The 13,663-nt window shown below is 33.4% G+C and overlaps 1 non-coding gene across 1 annotated transcript; it reads right to left on the bottom strand.

Moving 5' to 3' along the window:
• Positions 1 to 12,236: 12,236 nt before the first annotated feature.
• LOC125866452 (U4 spliceosomal RNA) lies at positions 12,237 to 12,390 on the bottom strand. The gene has a single exon (XR_007446510.1). It is a non-coding gene; the product is annotated as a U4 spliceosomal RNA (small nuclear RNA).
• Between the last annotated feature and the right edge of the window lie 1,273 nt (positions 12,391 to 13,663).

The raw sequence follows: 13,663 nt of genomic DNA, 5'->3' as shown, positions 1-13,663 counted from the left end.
TTGTTTGATTTTTTCAAGTCGTCAAGAGGTCTGAAACAAAGGGATCCTTTGTCCCCAACTCTGTTTATTATTATTGCGAAGGTATTGGCTAGGGGTCTTAACATGTTGCACATTGATGGAGAGTTTAAAGGGTACGACATGCCTAAGTGGAGTCCACAAATAAACCATTTATCGTATGCAGACGATACCATTTTATTTTGCTGAGGAGAAAAAGCATTGATAAAGAAAATGATGGGTGTTGAGAGATTACAAAAAGATCTCTGGACAACTGGTAAATCTGAATAAAAGCTTCTTTTATCTTCATGACAACACTCCACTGATTGTTGCTATAAGATTAAGAAAGCTCACTGGAATTAGGCAAGGATCCTTTCCTTTTACATATTTAGGTTGTCCAGTATATTATGGGAGAAAGAAATGTTCACATTTTGAGGAGTTGGTGAAAAAGATTCAAAGAAGAATTTCAAGCTAGCATAATAAATGGCTATCATATGGAGGAAAGTTGGTACTGATAAAAAGCATTTTACAATCAATGCCTTTGTATTTGTTATCTGCCATGAGCCCACCAAAGAAAGTAGTCGACCAGATACATCAAATGTTTGTTGGTTTTTTTTGGAGCAAGACGAGAGGAGAAAAAGGAAAACATTGGATTTCATGGGAGGATATGTGTTATCCTATAGAAGAAGGTGGGATTGGTTTGAGATCATTACATGATATATCAAATGCTTTATATGGGAAATTGTGGTGGAGCTTTAGAACTTCAACCACTTTGTGGAACACTTTTATGTAGAGTAAATACTGTAAGAAGGTGCATCCAGTAATGACAATGGGAAAAGGGGCTTCCCAGACATGAAAAAAAATAATTGAGATAAGAGAAGAAACATAACCTAACATTTGGTGGCAAATTAAAAATGGAGAAGCTAGTTTTTGGTTTGATAAATGGACCAAACAAGGGGCTTTGTATTATACGGAAGAGCAAGGGGGTGGATAGGAAGAAATAGAGGTTAAACAGTTTGTGAATAATGGAGAATGGGACCAGAGAAAATTGTTACAGATAGTGTCGGAAGATATGGGGGAGTACATAATAGAAAACATAAAGCCAAATATTTCAGAATGGGACATGGATAGACCTTGGTGGATGGGAAGTACAAGTGGAATTTCACAGTACAAACAACTTTTGAGATAATGCGGTGGAAAAAGATCAAAGAAGAATGGAGAAAGAATATGTGGTGCAAAGATATGCCGTTTAAGATTAATTTTCTGGTGTGGAGAATATGGAAGGGCAGAATTGCCACGGAAGATAATCTTAAACGAATGAAAGTGAATATAGCATCTAGGTGCTACTGTTGTGAAGCATTAGAAGAGGAAACAATGTCCCACATTTTTCTAACATCCCCCATATCCCAAAAGCTATGGAGGAAGTTTGCTACATGTGCAGGTGTCCAGATGCAAGGAGGATTAAAGCAAATGATCCAAAGTTGGTGGGACATCACGGCCCCAACCAAGTTGACACTACAACAAAAATGATCATTAAAGGTAATAAATTTTCCCTTTTGCGGCAATAAAAATTACCGCAAAAACTTTTACTGGCTAAAGAACTTTAGCCGTTGAATCCAGCGTCGCTAAAGGTTTTAGTGGTAATTTCATCAAATGCTGGTAAAGACACCAATTATTGCCACTAAAATAATTAATTTTAGCGTCATTTATTTACCGGCAATTACAATGGCCACCAAAATTACCTATAAAATATGCTACCTTCTACCTTTTAATAGCATTTGTTATTGCCGGTAAAACCCATCAATTGTCCATAAAGGGGTTTACCATTAGAAGCAATTGTAAAGGCCACTAAAAATTTATATGAACTCACCTTTATTTTATCAAATACAGCGATATTGAATCATCGGGAGAGATCCCAATACAATACAATCTTTTAACGACTTTTCTTATCGCAACTATAAATTACCGACTCCCCCACATTTTTAATGCTTGTTATGCTCATTCATATTGATAAATAATAAAAATAATTACAACAATCATTCTGAAAAGTTTAATTTACATCATATATCGACAACAAAAATAACCACTAATCCATAATTTCATAGTACCAACAACACAACAAAATAATGTAAACTATTTGAACCGTATAACTAGTGTTATTTTGTCTAATAATTAGTGAGTTAGATAGCTAGCTATAATACAAGACAATAAAGGGTACATAAAAACTTCTGACACTTCAACATATCATGAAGTCTTCCACATGTCAAATATTTCGACATCATAACCTGAAATAATAAAATAAGATGGATATCAACATTAAGGAACCGTTAACCCAATAATCCAATAACAATAAACCAATAACACTTTTTTCGGTTCGATTTTTGCACAACCCTAATTGATTTGTCTATATAGTATTTGGTGTATTTTTATAATATTGCGAATTTGGAAATTTTGACAGAAATTTCTAGTGTCCGTAGTTAATCTTTTTCCTTTAATTCCAATTAAATATATCAATTAAAATTAGGCAAAAATTTAAAGAAAATTTAAAAAAATGTTTTTTTTAAAAGCAAATTTATACCACTAGACAGTGGTCTAGTGGCTTTTTATTAATAATAATCATAAAAAATTCTCAATAGGAATAAGTACAACCAAGGGAGGCTAGGCATTACCTTACCAATCCTAATGAGGTACCTAACCTCTACTAATTAACAACCATGAAGAAAATACGAGCTAGAGAACTAGATATTCTATGATCATCACAAAGTTTATAATACACTCTATGATGATATTACAGGTGAGGATTCTTAAGTAATGAAAAATCATAAAGGCCAAGGAGAAAGTTGAGTTATCAACCTCAAACTTCCTTTTACAAATGTATGAACTACACAATATAGATTGACCTTCAAAAGGAACCTGGAATATGTTTCTCTTGTCTTCTTTTTCAAATCTAGTGCATCACTTCTTGGCTTTATTGAATCTTGTTGAAGTTGTTTATACTGTCATATGATTTTGCTTTGTGAGTCGCATCGGTAGTTGCCTTGGAACAAATTCCTCAGTCACTTTACCATCCCAACTATGCTTTCTTTCATGCTTCGTTTTGTTGTTGTGTTGTTGCCTAGGAGAAATATCTGCATTCCTAGCTGCAGTTGCAAAACAATAATCCAGCATTTCCTCTTCCTCACCTTCCTCACCCTTCTCAGAGATGTCCTCATCATCTAGGTTAGCAAACTTATTTGGGGACAAAGTACTACTACCACCAACTTGAAGTTGTTTGTTAATGTTAATCGGTGCAAGTGAAGCCAATTTTTCAATATTAGATCTCACCAAACGATCACTTAAGATTGCAACAACATTTGTTGATGGTGACAAACCTTGCCGGGGAGTTACTAACTTGGCAGTACTAGGCACAAAAGCAGGAGCTGTTGGGCTCAATTTCTTTTGCATAGGAGGAGACGTGACTTGTTCTTCCTCTTCATCTGCTATATCTATCCATCTCAGAGTACTTGTCACACCTTGTTTTTCCTTAGAAATAATTAATTCATTTGTAGAGTTAACTTGAGATGAATTGATCTCATGCACAATAAGAGCATCAAAAGTGTTAAAACACATGACCTCCTGTGGAACAATTTCTCGAGCACCTGAATTCATTGTTTGACTATCTACAACTTGTTGCACTGTGTTACTAATAGGCGAACCAATTCAATACTTGAGTGATTTTTCTTCGTCACCACAGCCCAATTTAGATTCATGTACCAGTTCCACTCCCCCACTTGTACTCTTGGCATTCATCAAAGCAATTGAATTAGTTTCGACATCACTTTCAAAAATTTTATTGGCATTGTTGATCTGCTCCGTCATGTTGTCAACCAAGCATTCAATAGTTTCAACACCCCGAGCATTATGTTGCGGTCCATCTGCCACTACCTTCGCATTCACGAGATCTAATGCCAAATCAATGGTTGTGTTAGCAATTAATAATTAAAAGACTATTTTAAGCATACTACCTAAAGATAAGTGGTTATTTGTCATTTTCTCCTATTTGATCATCAAACATAAGATGGGCTGTGTCACACCCCAAATCCGGATGTGATGGCACGTGTCCATTTCCCACCGGACATATCAGCCTAACCCAACCACAACGATAGAGAAGTAGAAATACGAGAATAATAGATAATAAATAAGCGGAAGACTTTAATTAAGACTCAACACTACCCAGAATTGGTTGTCATATGTACAAACCTATAAATACAGAATTCGAATAAAAATATACAAGTCTCAGAGTATAGTTCTCGAATAGAACAAAACTGAAAGTAAAGATAACTCAAGGGCACGTCTGGAATGAACCGCTACCTCTCGAGTATGTCCCGAAGCTCAATCTGCTAAAGAAAATACTAAGCCGAATCTGAGAGAGCTGTCAACCTACACAATTGTGTAGAAGCAAGGGTGAGTACCGAAAACCACAGGTACTCGCAAGTAACTCTAAACTAAGCAAAACTAGCAGCTACAAACAACTCCTTTCAATCCCAACCGAACCACCGAAACTTCAATCTAGCAGCAAACCAACCAACCTATACTAAACAGATCATATTCAACAGCCAGAACCAACAGTATATCCTCATCAACCTCAGATCAACAAATAAGAGCAAGTAGATCAAATTCCACATAAGAAGGGTAAACCGATACAATCCACACATCACAGACAAAGATAAGGCAAATGCGATGCAAAATGCAATAATGATGTCATGTAGTCGTGATGCATGTCTGTCCTACGATACACATCTGTTGACGTAATCAGTCCGCGCTGAATACTCAAATCAGAACCCATGGGGGCCACACATGGACCATGTATCACCGCCGGAACCAGATCCCATCGGCATCCAAATCGCTAGCCGGAGCTAGTCCATCTCATATATCTCTAGCCGGAGCTAGTCTCAACTGTGTCTCATATCCATCCATCCTCATATCAGTGTCTCAGAACTCATGCAACAGATAGTTCACACATGGGATGAATAATGAATATGCACATGTCATCAATCACAATCATATCACGATCACATCATAGTATTACACATCATCTGTCTCAATCACAACCATATCACGACCACATCATAGTATTACACATCATCTGTCTCAATCACAACCATATCACGACCACATCATAGTATTACACATCACCTGTCTCAATCACAACCATATCACGACCACATCATAGTATTACACATCATCTGTCTCAACATCAATGTCTGTATCAATCATAGCCTACTCATGCTCTTCTATCCCCTCAATATCAGTTATCACATGACTTATTCAACAAATTCAAGTCACATATAACACATTTAGCTCGTTTTATTCCCCATCTTTCATTTACAACAATTTCAATCAACAAATAAAACCCATCCTCAATCCCCATTACTCCCCAACACAATTAGGAAAGTAGTCATGCGTAGTCTAAGAGTTTTACAAAGTTTGGAAGCCACTTGCCTTAAAACGAACTCCAAAAGTTACTTGACTTGAGCCTTTCCTTTCCGAGTATAATCCGGATCACGATAATCTATTCAAACAATTATTCACAATCACAATTCGAGTCCAATGACACCAAAATCAAGAAATTTAGGGAAAAAGGGCAAAACGGTCCAAAAGTCTCATACCGGAAAACGATACCCAAATCTGGAAATTTTTGATGTAAAATGATCCTTAAAGTATTTGGAAGCTAATGGTGAAAACCAATTTGAAAACGGAGTTGAAATCAATTCACAAACTCAATTTGAAGGAAAATCCACGTTCTTGAAGAAGCCTAAAATATTCGGATCCGAAACCCCGACTCGAAAATGAAATATCTCTTGAAAAACATCTTACCCATGCTTAGATAAGTTCAAATATGAAATTTCATCAAAAACGGAGTTAAGATCGACCTTGAAATTCTCAATTTATCAAACTTTAACTTTACCGGGAAAGTCCAAATTGTACGCGGTTAATATGATGAAAATAATCGATGAATTAATAATTTTATGTTAAAATCAGTTTACCCATAACATAAGGATCATAAATATACCTTTTTCATCAAAAAGGGAGTCCAAATCGATAAAACCCCAATTTTTTCCAAGAGATTTACGGATAGGAAAAAAAAACCAGATAAAGAAATTATGAGAAAATGTCGAATTGAAGATTGAATACTAACTCTCATATTAATTCAAGAAGTAACCCGGAAGAATCACTCCATTCCGATCTCTAGAACTCCCGATATGCTCAAAATACCAAATGAACACAGTCTGAGATTTTTATAACAGTACATGGCTGTTATGCACCAGAAAAACAGCAGTTAATCTTTCACTAAAAAGGCCGTAATTTCCTCATACGATAGTGAAATGACCCGATTCTTTTTTGTAAATGCCTTAAATAATGATACGGACCTGCTCGTTCAATCGGAGCTCAATTTTATGCTCGTTTGCCCAGTCAAATATCATTTCTACTCGGTTAACAATTATTTCTTATTTGCGATAAAAGTCCAATCTCGGGTTAGCGAAAATGCACCAAAATTTGCAGATAAGTCCTATAATTCATGCTCGAAATTTCAGAACCTTCGGAATAATTTTTCGACCTTTAAAACTAATAATGAACCCTTTAGTTGTCACAATTTGCTGAAATAGTGTCAAAGCATCCAAGAAGCTTAAAAGCTCACCCAAAACTCATTTGGCACTTCCCAAACACAAACCAAATATGCTACTAGCTTGAAAATGACATTTCGGACTCAATGAAATCGTTGGAATTTGAATTCGAGGTCTCCTTGACCCGGTATCCGATAAGGCGTCAAGAAACTTTTATGCTCAAAAACTCAAAACGCACTCGGGGTATCTAAAAATTCAACCAAGACTCATTCTAGGCTTAGAATCACCCCCTGAATCCAACGGTGCCCTTGGAATTCCATTTCGAGCACCGGAACCTCGTTTGTTGACCAAAGTCAACTCTTGATCAAAATTTCACAATTTTAGCAATTTAGGACCTCAAATCTTCGTTTTAACTCCAAATTCGACTCCGTAAATTTTCATAGACCCGTTTCGACATTCTAAAACCGTTGGAATCGACGGAAATCCGATTCGAGTCTTGAAACTCCAAATGACTCGAAATAGCACTTTTAACCAAACTTTAACTCTTAAAAACTCAACTTTTCATCAATTTTCCTTCAAACCAACTTCGAAAATACAACAATTAGGACTCGGGGCAACGGGAAAAACGGTCATTTTATGAAAATTTCCAAAAATGACCTTTAGGGTCATTACAGGCTGCTTTTTGAGAAAATAATGCCATGAAAGATAAGTGGTTATTTGTCATTTACCTTTTGAATTTATGATTTATAATTTTTGTTTCTAGTGCTTATTTAACGAAAATTTATGGGTTAATGGTCTAAATTCAGTCAATTTTTTTAGAAAATTGTTTACTTTGGGCATTCACTTCATGCGTCATTGGTGTTTCGCTCTCCTCTTATTTTTTATTGGACCATTCAGATGAATTTTGTTGTTCTTTCCCAACTAAAATTGAGAGAGTTGTATCACATTGAAATTATAAGTTTTGTAATATCTGATTCACAAGCAAGAGTGTTGGAGTACTTTTTTTTTGAAGCATAACTTGTGTCACTTTACTTATGTCACAGACATAATTTGTGCCACTGAACTTATGACTTGGAGCATGACTTAGGTCACTGAACTTTTCCCTTGGGCATAACTTGTGTCTTGAACTTAATTTATTTTGCCTTTAGACATAACTTGTGACACTTAAGTATTGGGGTATAAGTTGTGCCTTAGGCATAATTTCTTTTGCCTTGAGACATAATTATTTTACTGAACTTATATCTTACGAATTTTTATATTATTTCGTTGTTCGTACATTTTCAACTACTTATTTGTTACTTAAAAAACTTTGAAGGGACGAAAATTAAAAATCAGTAATCTTTCCCCTCTCCCATTTCTCCTCCCTCACCCCCAATTTAAAAAGAAAAAAGAAAACATAAAGAAGAATATTATATGCATCTTATAGTTGAGTATATCTTTTGTGATGAAGCTTTTTTCGTGGCAACTAATTGGTGGATCCATTTTATAGTAGCTTTGGTTCATCTCTATCGCAATTTCGATAAAGAAGAATATTATATGCATCTAATACTCAATATGCACACATTTTCCTTGTTGTGATGATGTTTTTTTCTCTAGACATGTAATTGTATAGTTTTTTTTAGTTCATATTAAAATAAAAATAAAAACAAAATAATATTAGCACACAATATGCACACAGCAATAAATAAATTAAATTTTAAAGTACATACTATATGGTTTACAGCACTAGTGCAAGAAAATATTATGATGACTAGTATATGGAAATAAGTTACTTCAATGCGTTTCAATTTGTTTGTCTTTTAAAAAAAAAGATTTATTTTCCTTTTTGACAATTTTTTATTTTCAACATTTTATTTGTTATGTTTAAGACTACAAAATTTATTTTTATATTTTAAAATTTTGTATCAAGTCAAAATCAAATAATCAAATAGTATAGGAGGAAGCACTAAATGAAAGTAAAAAGTATTTTGAATTTGAACAATATTGAGACAAGAATGACAAGGAGATAAGAACGATAGAGTACGATTGACAAGTACATGATGTGGACAAAAGATATTCTTGGTATATTTGTTTATCATTTTTCTCAAGTTAAATTAAGCTAATTAAACAAACATGTTAATTTGAAAACATTAAAAAAAAACACCAACTAACAAGTTGATGGTGATGGACCCTTACACAGAATTAAACTAATGAATTTATGTTTATTTAACTTTCTTTTCATGTTTCATTTGTTGAAGGATACGAAACATAAACTGCTAAATGCACAAGTAACTCGTATAGTCATATCATATATATTGTTTTTTCATAGATAAAGTAAGTTTATCCAGAGAGAAATTTTTTTATAATCTACTTAGATCATTTGATATGATAGGAAACATTTAAGAACATGGTTATTTTAGCTCGGTCAAAATAAGTTTGTCATCCCATGAGAATTAATCGATATAGGCAGTTCATGGACCAGATAAAAAAAAAATAGAGAACTAATAAAGCAACTAAGAGGAGGAACCAAAATTTATAATCTACTTAGATCAATTTGTTTCCACTTAATAGAGGTCTAAATCTGAATGATTGAGATATTGAATTATTAAGTGTATTTATTTTCATTAAGATTTAAGTACTTAATGAGTCTAAACAGGTTTTAACTCTTAATCATTAAGATTTAGAACTGAGCCTTAATATTATTAAGATGTATTCTTGAGGAGATACTAGTCACCATCACTCTATCCTCAATCACCAGCCACCAGCATTAACTACCCTTGTCATCACAACAACCACCAGTACAATCACCACCACCATAATTGTCAACAACCTATTACTGTCGTCTACCACCAACCACCATCGTTGTTTACTACTACTGTCAATTGCTACTACACGTACCTCCTCCATCGTTATGATTATATCATTGCCGCCACCATCATCACCATTGTCTTTGGAGTCGGGCCCACCTCCATCACCACTATCAACCACTATCACCACTATAGTCAATTCCTACTACCAACAAACTTCACCATCAGCACTAGAACCACCACCAAGCGAGCATTGACTCATTAAAGATGTCTAAACACATATTAAAGACATTTTAAACCACTAGGTTATAACAACCTATTATGTCAAGGGTGTCCAAAATATGTTATTTAATCACTTCATGTATCATTTTACTTATATATGCGGTAACTTTTTCCGACGAAGGGTGTCCGTGCTTACGCCCCTGCCAATCACCACTATTATGATAGTCACACAACACCAACCACCTCCATCGTCATAACTATTACCACCACCATTACTAGCCACTAACAACTATTACCATTATCATCACCACTACAAACTATCGCCATCATCACTAGCAAGTATAAGTGCTTCATTTTTTGAAAATCAATAATGATTTTATTTTATTATTTTTTAAAAATATTTAATTAAATTTTATTTGAATTGTATATATAGTTTATTATGTACATATGAATAGATTAGGTACATTTAGATGTTGAAAAACAATCCTACTGAATCATTAACTATTCAGTTCTAGAGACAACATCTTAATTATGCAGATAACCTATACAAATTCATATATCTAATTCTTAATGAGAACAAATTAGGCCTTAGTCCGTCATATATATTACGATGCCCAAAGACCAAAGTTTTAAAATTTAAACAAAGTTATGTTGAATAAAAACAAGTAAATAAAAAAATTGTAAATTTCCCAAATCTCTAAAAAGGAACCGCTCTTTCCTCTCTCTCGTTTCTCCTTTTTCTTGGGATAATTTAACTAGAAATTTGATTAACAACACTACTACGTAATATCTTCTTTCTAAATATTTATTTATGTTTTAGCTTTCTTAGGTTAGAATTTAGATTTAAGAAATATACGACCCACAACCCACATAGAGTCATTTCAAGCCCATCAAAATGGTGGGCCGGCCCAATTCATCCCATCAAAATTCAAGACTGGACTAGATTAAATCAGCCCATATTGACAGCTATAGACTTATCATTTCCTTGAAATAAAGATCTGCATCTTTTAAAAAAGAAATCTTGTAATGGACATTTCAGGTTAGATCACTCGTATGTAGCAGAAAAATAGTGGATCACTGTCTGTCAAAACTCTTGAATTACCCAAGTGGGCATAAATACTTTAGCCGTACATTGACAAAGTGTAGAAGTAGGTATGTTTAGAACCCGTATTTATAGGATAACTTATAGAAATCTTAGGATCTAATGCTTATATAGATGTTAGTTTACAATATAACAAATCTTACTAAATTTTAGTGCGCTCAAATACATGTATCTTGTGATACATGGAGTCAAAATTAGGTGTAATTTACTTTAGATACATTGTATTCAAGTGGATTCACATGTATCTGGGATACATAGACAAATCTTGCTCGCCTCCCTCACCTTCTTCCCATCTCAATCGTCACTCTCATATCTCGCTGACATCTAGTGTCTCAGATACGTGTGAATCACACCAGATACATGAATGATATTAATATAATTAATTAAGAGTAATGAAAAGCATACAAGATATTACGTTACAAAGGAGATAATTACATATCTGTTCCAAATTAGATTTCGTTAAGTGTGATGTAATGACCTTTAATGTCATTAACATTCACATACATTTCTAAGAAATTACTTCTTCTCTTTGAAACTTCTCTTCTTGCAAATCATAAGATACTACAACACCACCAAAAAGAAGAAAAAAATGCTACTTCTTTCTTCTTATTCTTAGAATATATTTTTGGCAACTTTCAAACTTTCAATCACAAGTGCACGTGTTTGAGAGTAACTGTAGAAACCTTGGGGAGCAACCAGCTACGATGATTTGCACCGAAATCTGGTCGAAATTGCTTTCAAGACAGTGGCTTGCCACGACATAGTATTTGTAATAAGTTATTTTCTACTTTGTAATTCTAGTCCAATATCAATATTGTAGTATTTTTTTTTTCCAACATGTATATTATGTGTATCTAGTTCCCATCTCACTTGTCATTCTCATATCTCGCTGGCATACCTAGTGTCCTAGATACATGTATGTAATGTGAATCTAGTGTGATTCTATCTTGACTTGAAATCTGATATGAAATTATTAAATAGTGAGACAAAATGCAATTATTCCATACTATAATCAATAAATATGATAAGAATATTTACATAACTAGCTTGTTCCTCCATATTTATATTGTTTATGTTAGTTATAGATAGATTCTAAATTAGTAGAATATATCCTTTTAGGATCATTTTGTCCATGCTAAAATTAAATTAAAATCAATTATTTGTACACTTTTTGTATAAACCTCACACATTTTTGTCCTCCTAGCATTAAAACACTTTGAAAGTTTTAAATCTTTCAACATAAATGTGCTAGCATAACAAATACTTCCTCTTTGCCCATTTTTCTTTTTAGTTGTCCCTAATTACTTGTTCATTTTGACAAATCAAGAAAGAACAATTTTTTTTACCTATTATACCCTCAATTAAATGATTAATTACTTTGAAAAATGTAAAACTTTACATCCACTTCATAATTAATAGTGGTAAAATAATAAACTCATTATGTCATTAATTGTTTTCTGAATAGGTGTGTCAATCCATAAATAGACAAGTAATTAGGAACAGGGAGTATTGAACTAAGAATTGTAGGACTTTACCCTAAAAAAGGGAGCCCTTCCAAAAATTGTCGATGGCCAAGGCAGAACCAAGGCCGAAGAGGGGGTTTGGAAATAGTTTTCAACCAGCAATAGACGCGCCTCAGTTAGAACCTCACTAGCTGCGTCATTGCCCCAAGCGCAAAGATGCTTTATCTTGGCTATAGGCCTTGACTTATATAGTCTTTACTTATTCCCACTTTCTTATACAATGCCGATTTGGGACAAAAAATAGTAACATAGTACCAAGCCAACATGCATATATAATTCTTGATGAGACTAGCAAAATGCAGACCCCAAGAGGACCAGGAGTGCATGAATATCAATTAATTAAGTACATAACGTACTACTAATTAAATATACGTAATTATGAAGCATTAATAATTCTTCTTTTAATGATAATTCTTCAACATGTAAAGCCAATACAATAATTTAGTTTTCTCTAGATCTTATTTTCTTCAGGCTTGTTAATTAGTAGGGGTTTATTACCTCATTAGCTAGATTGGTAAGATAAGGCCTAGCCCCCCTTTACTTCAGGGTCGTCTTAACCACTAGGCCACTAAAGCTATCGCTTGGGGCCTCATATTTTTTGGGGTCCCCATTTTCAAAAAAACAATTACTTATATATGTTATTTTAAAAAAAAAATTATGTGTACTATGAGTGCTATGATTTCTACTGAGGAAATTGCATATGTGATGAATATAAACCTGATTTTCGTAAGAATTTGATGAAAATATGGATAAGGAAATCACTAAGTCCCCTGAAGAATCTTTAGAGTTGATTACTTTATATATGCTGAGTAGATCAAACTATTTTTTCACTTCAAAATAGATTTGAACCAATTGAAGCATATAAGAATATTTTTGATTTCTTATTTAGTGATAAAATATTGAGATTAGTAGATGGTGAAATTTTTTAAAAAATATTGTCTTAACCTTGAACTTTCTTTAACCCATAATAATTATTTTGATATTGATGGTTTAGATTTGTTTTTTGAATTAAAAGTGTTAAGAAAAATAATACGAGTAGAAGATAATGATACTCAATCAAATAAAAAAAAGTTGATTCTTTTCTAAATACAAATATTGCTTATAGGATAATGTTAATAGTTCCTGTAACTGTTGCCTCAACCAATTTTTTTCGAAATTAAAATTGATTAAATCTTCTTTAAGATCAACAATATCTCAAGAGAGATTGAATAAATTAGCTATATTATCATTTGAAAAAGAATTATTAAAACAAATTGATTATAGAACAGTACTTAATGACTTTGCATCTAAAATAAGTAGAAAAGTATATTTTAAATAAAAGTATATATGATGAAAAAAATAAAATATTAGGGCCCCTCTCTTAAGTTTCGGTTTAGGCCCCCAATGTTATTGAGTCGATCCTTCTTTACTTGTACTTATTCACGTTGAGGA

This window comes from Solanum stenotomum, chromosome 5, assembly GCF_019186545.1.
Source record: "Solanum stenotomum isolate F172 chromosome 5, ASM1918654v1, whole genome shotgun sequence".
In the NCBI taxonomy this organism is placed as follows: domain Eukaryota; kingdom Viridiplantae; phylum Streptophyta; class Magnoliopsida; order Solanales; family Solanaceae; genus Solanum; species Solanum stenotomum.
The sequence above is the reverse complement of the archived record's forward strand: the minus strand, read 5'-3'. Positions and strand labels throughout refer to the sequence as shown.